Below are 9,135 nucleotides of genomic sequence, written 5' to 3' on the forward strand. Positions count from 1 at the left end.
GTGATGTGGCGGTGTTCCAGAGTGATGTGGTGGTGTCCCAGAGTGATGTGGTGGTGTCCCAGAGTGATGTGGCGGTGTCCCAGACTCTGGTGTCCCAGAGTGATGTGGTGGTTTCCCAGAGTGATGTGGTGGTGTCCCAGAGTGATGTGGTGGTGTCCCAGAGTGATGTGGTGGTGTCCCAGAGTGATGTGGCGGTGTCCCAGAGTGATGTGGTGGTGTCCCAGAGTGATGTGGCGGTGTCCCAGACTCTGGTGTCCCAGAGTGATGTGGTGGTTTCCCAGAGTGATGTGGTGGTGTCCCAGAGTGATGTGGTGGTGTCCCAGAGTGATGTGGTGGTGTCCCAGAGTGATGTGGCGGTGTCCCAGAGTGATGTGGTGGTGTCCCAGAGTGATGTGGTGGTGTCATATAGTGATGTGGTGGTGCCCCTGAGTGATGTGGTGGTGTCCCTGAGTGATGTGGTGGTGTTGTGTGGCGTTCAGCAGTGTGAGGCGTGCAGCAGTGTGAGGCAGTGTGAGGCGTGCAGCAGTGTGAGGCGTGCAGCAGTGTGCAGCATGCAGCAGTGTGCAGCGTGCAGCAGTGTGCAGCGTGCAGCAGTGTGAGTAGTGCAGCAGTGTGAGTAGTGCAGCAGTGTGAGGTGTGCAGCAGTGTGCGGCGTGCAGCAGTGTGCTGCGTGCAGCAGAGTGCGGCGTGCAGCAGAGTGCGGCGTGCAGCAGTGCGCGGCGTGCAGCAGTGTGCAGCGTGCAGCAGTGCGCGGCGTGCAGCAGTGTGTGGCATGCAGCAGTGTGAGGTGTGCAGCAGTGTGTAGCAGTGTGAGGCGTGCAGCAGTGTGAGGCGTGCAGCAGTGTGCAGCGTGCAGCAGTGTGAGGCGTGCAGCAGTGTGAGGCGTGCAGCAGTGTGAGGCATGCAGCAGTGTGAGGCGTGCAGCTGTGTGTGGCGTGCAGCAGTGTGTGGCGTGCAGCAGTGTGAGGCGTGCAGCAGTGTGTGGCGTGCAGCAGTGTGAGTAATGCAGCAGTGTGCAGCGTGCATCAGTGTGCAGCGTGCATCACTGTGAGGCGTGCATCAGTGTGAGGCCTGCAGCAGTGTGAGGCCTGCAGCAGTGTGAGGCCTGCAGCAGTGTGAGGCCTGCAGCAGTGTGAGGCGTGCACCAGTGTGTGGCGTGCACCAGTGTGTGGCGTGCACCAGTGTGTGGCGTGCACCCGTGTCTGGTGTGCACCAGTGTCTGGTGTGCACCAGTGTCTGGTGTGCACCAGTGTCTGGTGTGCAGAAGTGTCTGGTGTGCAGCAGTGTCTGGTGTGCAGCAGTGTCTGGTGTGCAGCAGTGTAAGTAATGCAGCAGTGTGTGGCATGCAGCAGTGTGTGGCATGCAGCAGTGTGAGGCGTGCAGCAGTGTGCAGCATGCAGTAGTATGAGTAAGGAGGCAGTGAGCAACGTGCAGCAGTGTGTGGCGTGCAGCAGTGTGAGGCGTGCAGCAGTGTGAGGCGTGCAGCAGTGTGAGGCGTGCAGCAGTGTGAGGCGTGCAGCAGTGTGAGGCGTGCAGCAGTGTGAGGCGTGAACCAGTGTGTGGTGTGCACCAGTGTGTGGTGTGCAGCAGTGTGAGGTGTGCAGCAGTGTGAGGCGTGCAGCAGTGTGAGGCGTGCAGCAGTGTGAGGCGTGCGGCAGTGTGCAGCATGCAGTAGTATGAGTAAGGCAGCAGTGTGCAATGTGGAGCAGTGTGAGGAGTGGAGCAGTGTGAGGAGGTCAGCAGTGTGAGGAGTGCAGCAGTGTGTGGCGTGCAGCAGTCTGTGGCGTGCAGCAGTGTGTGGGGTGCAGCAGTGTGTGGCTCGCAGCAGCGTGTGGCGTGCAGCAGTGTGTGGGGTGCAGCAGTGTGTGGCTCGCAGCAGCGTGTGGCTCGCAGCAGCGTGTGGCTCGCAGCAGTGTGTGGCGTGCAGCAGTGTGTGGCGTGCAGCAGTGTGTGGCGTGCAGCAGTGTGAGGCATGCAGGAGTGTGAGTAATGCAGCAGCGTGCAGCAGTGTGAGGCGTGCAGCAGTGCGAGGCGTGCAGCAGTGCGAGGTGTGCAGCAGTGCGAGGCGTGCAGCAGTGCGAGGCGTGCAGCAGTGCGATTAATGCAGCAGCATGCAGCAGTGTGCAGCCCTGTGAGGCGTGCAGCAGTGTGAGACGTGCAGCAGTGTGCAGCATGCAGCAGTGTGCAGGAGTGTGAGGCGGGAAGCAGTGTGAGGCGGGAAGCAGAGTGAGGCGGGAAGCAGTGTGAGGCGGGAAGCAGTGTGAGGCGGGAAGCCGTAGGACTAATGCAGCGGGAAGCAGTGTGAGGCGGGAAGCCGTAGGACTAATGCAGCAGTGCAGCGTGTGAGGCGTGAGGTGAGGGGGTGTGAGGTGAGGGGTGTAAGGGTGAGAGGGTGGGTGAGGGTGAGAGGGTGTGAGGGTGAGAGGGTGTGAGGGTGAGAGGGTGTGAGGGTGTGGGGGTGTAAGGGGTGAGGGAGAGACAGGGTGTGAGGGTGCGGGGGGGTGAGGGTGAGGGGGTGTGAGAGGGTGAGGGTGTGTGAGTGTGAGGGGGTGTGTGAGGGTGAGGGGGTGTGTGAGGGTGAGGGGGTGTGTGAGGGGGTGTGAGAGGGTGAGGGTGTGTGTGAGGGTGGGTGAGTGTGTGTGTGTGAGAGGGTGTGTGAGGGTGAAAGTTTGTATGAGGGTGAAAGGGTGGGTGAGAGGGTGAGTGAGGGTGAGGGGGTGAGTGAGGGTGAGGGGGTGTGTGAGGGGGTGAGTGAGGGTGAGGGGGTGTGAGGGGGTAGGGGGGTGAGGGCGTGGGGGGTGAGTGAGGGTGAGAGGGGTTGTGAGGGTGAGGGTGTGAGGGTGAGCGGGCGAGGGTGTGTGTGTGAGGGGGTGTGAGGGTTAGGGGGTGTGAGGATTAGGGGGTGTGAGGGTGAGGGGGTGTGAGGGTGAGTGAGGGTGAGAGTGCTGTGAGAGGGGTGAGGGGGTGAGAGGGTGAGGGGGTGTGGGGGTGAGAGGGTTGTGAGTGTGGGGGTGGGGGTGAGGGTGTGAGTGTGAGAGTGAGGGGGTGTGAGTGTGAGGGTGAGTGAATAGTGAAGAGAACACAAAGCTAAAGAAGCACCAGAATGACAAGAAGGAATAGCCTGCAGGGTAAAACTAATACCAAGATCAGGCGAAACCAGCGATGGCAAGTTGGACGTTTTTGTCAAAATTACATAATCAGCTATACAAAAAGTGTCATCAATAACTAGAAGATGAATATGGAGGGGCAACGATTGTGTCTGGCATAAATGGCATTTATTTGGCTAAATTAGTCAATTGCCTTAAAGAGGTGCATTAAGTGAATGTAAAGTTTGTAAATGTCTGGTCTGGTTTAAGTCGTAAGAAAACGTGTTCTCTTTGTCTCCTGCATGTGGGGAAAGCCTTCAAGGCAGCGCTGAGAGGGGGGACTGGGCAACCATGCCAGCATTCCGACTCACGAGCAGATGGTGCTGTTTGTGACCTGCAGAGCGCGTGAAGTGGCTGCTGGCAAATGGCTTTGATGTTCTTGTCTTGCTTTGTGGGAGGGGTAGGGGGAGCGAATTGCTGTGCACACGCCTGACTCTCACATGAACTGTATGTGATCCGCAGTGGGTAGAGTTTTGAAATCAGTTTACTATAATCTCGCCAAAAACAATGCTTACGCATTGCTTCAGCGAGACCTAAAGAAAAAAGTATTTGCAATGGAATAGGTCTCGCATTAGGAAAGTTTGAGCTATTGGTATTGTAAATGACACATTTTTTATTTATGTTTTGATTTTGAAAATAGGGAAATTAATAGCTTTGTCATTTACAATGCCAATAGTTATAACTTTAGCAAATGTAACACCTATAGCATTTGTAATGCAATATGTGTTGTATTTACGTGACTTACATGTATTGATATTACAAATAACAATGGCTTTTAATTTTTTTTAATGAATACTTAAATAAAAGGTATTGTAATTTATAATAGCAATAGCTTAAACTTTTGTAAATAACTTTTGTGAAGATTATGTCAAGTGTATTTTATTGTGACGAACATCCAAGAACAGAAGTGAAATATTAACATCTTTTTGTTACATTTGTAATAAAGCTTAAAACATTGAGAGAACATATTTGAACCAGTTATTGCTGAATGGTTGCACAAATTGATGCTGTGGTGGGGGTGAGTGATGTGATGGCGAACGAGTGATGCGGTGGCGTTCAATGATGCTGTAGTAGAGCATAGGGATGTTGTGGTGCCCCTGAGTGATGCTGTGGTGCCCCTGAGTGATGCTGTGGTGGTGCTGAGTGATGCTGTATGCTATGCTATGTTTTGTTTTGCTATCCTATGTTTTGTTTTGTTATGCTATGCTATTCTATGTTTTCCTATCCTATGCTTTGATTTGTTATGCTAGGCTATGCTGTGTTTTGTTATGCTATGCTATGTGTTGCCATGCTATGCTATGTTTGTTATGCTATGCTGGTGAGGGTGTGTGAGGGTGAGGGAGTGAGGGTGTGTGAGGGTGTGAGGGCGAGGGGGGTGAGGGGATGTGAGGGTGAGTGAGAGAGGGTGAGGGGGTGTGAGGGAGGGTGAGGGGGGTGTGAGGGAGGGTGAGGGGTGAGGGTTTGTGAGGGGGTGAGGGTGTGTGAGGGTTAGGGTGTGTGAGGTGAGTGGGTGTGTGAGGGTGAGGGGGTGTGAGGGTGTGTGAGGATGTGGGGTTTTGAGGGTGTGGGGTTGTGAGGGTGAGGGGGTGTGAGGGTGAGGGTGAGGGGGTGTGAGGGTGGAGGTGTGAGGGTGAAGGTGTGAGGGGGTGTGAGGGTGAGGGTGACAGGGGTGAGGGTGATGGGGGTGTGATGGTGAGGGGGTGTGAGGGTGAGGGGTGTGAAGGTGAGGGTGGGTGAAGGTGTCGGGTTGTGAGGGTGAGGGTGTGAGGGTGAGGGGATCTGTGGGTGAGGGGAGTGAGGGTGAGGGGGTGTGTGGGGGTGAGGGGTTGTGAAGGTGGGGGGGTGTGGGTGTGGGGTTGTGAGGGTGGGGGAGGGTGAGGGTGAGGGAGTGTGAGGGTGTGAGGGGGACAGGAAGCAATCTGCGCACTTGTATTGCATGTTTTTGTACAGATATTCTGAATATTTTTTTGTGGGTGGATAGTTAGAAAAGCGCAAATGCGCCACATTCATCTCAGAACATCCGTGAACATCAAATTAAAATGTAGGTACTGACTTGTATTTTTACGTGCGAGTTTTAGCTGCAGTGCAAAGCTCATGACCAAGAGGTGTCACTGTTGCGCCACTCAGAGGTAGGGAGAAAATGAAATCCAATGTACTTCCAAAATGCAAAGTAATTTGGCGAAATGCATTCCATTACAAATTACTTCTAACAAGGTTAGCAGCAGTGCGCCATAATAAAATGAAAGAACGTAGTGAAAGCAAAAACAAACAAGCAGCAGTGAGGCGATGGGAGAGAGAAGGCAGGTGCTGGAGAGGGAGGGGGTGGGCTGCCCATATGGAGAGGCAGGGGGTGGGATGCCTGCTGGGCTGCCTCAGATTATCAAATGCGAGACACGGAAGCCAGGCGCTGGAGAGGGAGGGGTGGGCTGCCTGCAACTCGAGCAACCATATGGAGAGGAAGGGGGGTGGACGGCCTGTTGGGAGAAGCTTGTGTGAGAGAGACTGGGCTGCCTTTGATGATCGAATGCAAGCTCGTGCACGAGGAGCTTGTGGTCACATGATTCACATGAACTGTTGAAAATCCTCATCGTAAAAGTCAGCTTTGTGGAGGGCGGCAATAGGTCTCTCTGAGAGACCTAAAAAGAAAGCATCTATAACCTCGGGACAAACAACAGCTTTGAGAATATTTTGCTGTTTGCTGCACGGTACAATCTTTGCAAATAATGCTAAAGCATGCAAGGGCATGACAAAATGTGCACTTCTGGGTGCCTAAGCTTGCATTCACGCATTAGCACCTTGAAGCCTGGTGTACTGGATTTGTCAATCCTTGTTTAATCAGTAAATCTAAATAGACTGGCATAGTGCCCCACATTTCTTGGATTTCGAATGTTGCTCCTTCATTGCTCTAGCGGTGCACTGTTTAATGTATGAGCCACTGAAAAATACCCACATGGCACGTGGATAGGCTGGTATTTGAACATTTAGACACAGTGAATTCAAAATTTCAGAAAATACTTCTGTCCACAAGCGAGAAGTGGCAAACTGCCAGAGCCACAGACTTAAGTCCCGGTGTTGGATAAACATCCTGAGATGCGACCGCCATCTGTTTTCAATTAACGCAGCCTCGAGAGAGGCAAATGTAAACAAGCGCGGGCGCTATAATTGGAAACAGGTGGTGCAGCTGCTCACTCCCGCAAGGTGGATGTTGTACATGCACGAGTACTCATTGGAAACAGTGCAGTACATGCTCGAGTTTTCCAAAAAGTACAGACCAATTCCAAGAGGTCATCTCCTAAGCAGTGCTTGTGCGCTGTGCAAGGTGCGACCTAAAAATGGCCTTGTTTGATATATATTAAACTTTAAGGGTTAACAGGGAACTACATAAATGCCTTCAACCTCCTCCCTTCTTCTTCCAGGCATCAGTTTCATCTTTATACAGAAAAAGCATCTCCATTTTATACAAGCATACCGACCCTGCTGCAGTGGTTGAGCCAAATCGATCTCCATCAAAATGACCACCCCCACATACATTTGCCTAAATCTGAAGCTTGTGCCCCTTAACCTGAGAGAGTAGGGGGCCTTAGGGATGGGTGGAGTTACTGAAAAACTCCGCCAAATTCTGTGGAGTTCTGTGAGCGGGAGGAGTAATGGCAAGAGGCGGAGGCAGTCAAGACCCTGGTGGCCGTAACAGTAGAGAAACCTGCTGCATGGGTGATGACACGACACTGGCAGCCACCTATGAGCAGAGAAGGTTATGTAGTCTCATGTATACCTTGAGGGCTGAGAAAAAAAAAGACTGGGAACCCCAACGAGGGAATGGGATGGGAACCCCAATGAGGGAATGCAAGGTTCCATGTATGTATTAAGGGGAAATGACGCACGTGCACTCTATGTTAAAAAAAAGACAACAACAAAAAAACAAGAATTCTGTTTGTCTCCACTGTCCCTTTTGGTGAAACTGTCTTTTCTAAACATTTCATGCATTCAAGTTTGGAGAAAGGTTTATTGAAGTGGGACACAGAACTTGACCCAGAGGGACCTACATGATATTCAGCTCGGGAAAAAGTAATGTTTAGTAAGAAGAGAGCAAACCCCTCATTGCATGTTGTATTCCGGTATTGAGAAGTGTGCTCATTCAAAGAATACCTGCCGTACATGGGCCTATTTTGCTCCCAGATAAGGAGAAAGCTTGTCCCAAACAGTCAGGGCACCAATTGGACCTACACCACTTTTAGGACATGATATAGCTTTCTTCAGTTAAAGGGGCATACGGGCCTGCAATCATGCTCAGTTCACATCTAAAAACAAATCTCACAAAAAGCAAATAAAAAAATAGCAACAATCTTTCTGACACAGATAATGAAACGACACAAAACATCTATGAAACAGGCAGAGCATTCACAAGCCCCTGGAAATATTAAGAAATAGTGCCTCATCTCATAGTGGGATAAAACCGTCAAGTTCTATACAATTAATAGGACCAAAAATGCCTCTGAAATAAAGAGTGAGTAATATATGGCCCAGTCTAACGAAAAAAAAAAAACCAAGCCTAAATTGTGTCTGTCCAATGTCCAATGGTCGGTGTTTACATACACACTTCCCACGTGCCTCAAGGTTGGGCTCAATGGCCATATCAGCGTCTACAACATGCATGCACACCCTTCATGTGTCTTGACTGTGTGCAGCTGATTAACGTGCATACGAAATGGTGCCTCAATCCCTTGAATGATGGCATTCCCCTATGCCCCTCATATAGAACTTCGGCACTCACTGTCCTTTGAACTGTCCCATGGCTGAGGAACCACCCCCACTGTTCTCCATGAATTGCACCTCCGACCTGATGATATGGTCCTCCAAAACAGAGCATGTGCACACAGTATCTCCACTGGCCTGGTCCACGTAATCAGCACAGCTGCAATTTTATTACAGGACCGGAGGCTTCGGATTATCACTTCTCTTCCTTTACTGTTAACTCACAGCAGACAATAAAAACATTTTATACACAAAATAAACTACATTTCCCATGATGCTCTCACATTCCATCATATCCTGTCTGACCCTATAAGAGTCAACATTTCCTTCCCTTGAGCCTCTTTCTTTGCTGCTCACACAGAGTTAAGTGCACGTCATTTTGTTATACATTTGTTATAATACAGTTAAATCATATGATTATTTGAACAAGCGTGCGCTTGCAAGTTAAGTGTTAATCTGGTTAATGATTGCAATTGCTTTGAGTACAGTGCCACAGTGTTCGCGAGTGTACCGCCCTTTGTTGATTGTTTTTGGCCCGATCGGGCGGTGTTAAAGAGGCTCCCGCTCTGAGCAGAAGTACCGTGCCGCTCTCGACGGTGATTCGTGTTTCATGTCAGCGCGCTCCAAGCGCTACACAGTCTAGGCCTCCCTATTAGGCCGGAGTACGGTAATGAGCCACAGTCAGTCCGACTTGCGTAGCCCAATTGGCCTACTTTTGGGTGCGATTTGGGCTACGCACGTCGTACGTGCCCCCTGGAAGTTTCTAAGGCTCAGAAGCCGTGAAACTTTCATCGAGCAGCTTGTACTTGTAACGCCTGACCGGCTGGAATAGCAGTCGCACCTGGAGTGAGCACAAGCTCCCTATATATTGTTTTTGGCTCTGACCTCCTGACTGGGCTGGAACAATCCTGATTACAGCAACTGCTGAAGAGCTAGGTACTCAAAAACTTTGTGTGCATGTGGGTTGGCTCCGCCTTACTCCTCAAAGATTACCTTGCCTTGCACTAATTTAATACAAATAAAGATACAATAAGATTGTGCAATGGAAGAGTGGGTCAGCTATGAGGAGGATGAACATTATCAAGAAGAAAAACAGGAATCTAACTTAGAGGATAATATTGTTGACGCTCTGGACGCCTTGGTCCAGCAGTCAGTCAACAGGGCTATTGAGAAGGCAGTCCCTAGTACTGTGCAGCAAGCTTTGGCAGCCGCCTTAAAACATATTTCTAAACAGCTA

General features: G+C 51.0%; 1 pseudogene across 1 annotated transcript in view; it reads right to left on the minus strand.

The window, feature by feature from the left end:
• The window catches only part of LOC147673852 (ribonuclease P protein subunit p29-like), a 193,610-nt pseudogene extending 185,832 nt beyond the window's left edge, over window positions 1-7,778 (minus strand). The window contains exon 1 of the transcript XR_015302460.1: window positions 7,740-7,778. The product of XR_015302460.1 is annotated as a ribonuclease P protein subunit p29-like (transcript). The remainder of the gene's footprint in view (window positions 1-7,739) is intronic.
• Window positions 7,779-9,135: the final 1,357 nt, after the last annotated feature.

This window comes from Lissotriton vulgaris, chromosome 12, assembly GCF_964263255.1.
Source record: "Lissotriton vulgaris chromosome 12, aLisVul1.2, whole genome shotgun sequence".
NCBI lineage: Eukaryota > Metazoa > Chordata > Amphibia > Caudata > Salamandridae > Lissotriton > Lissotriton vulgaris.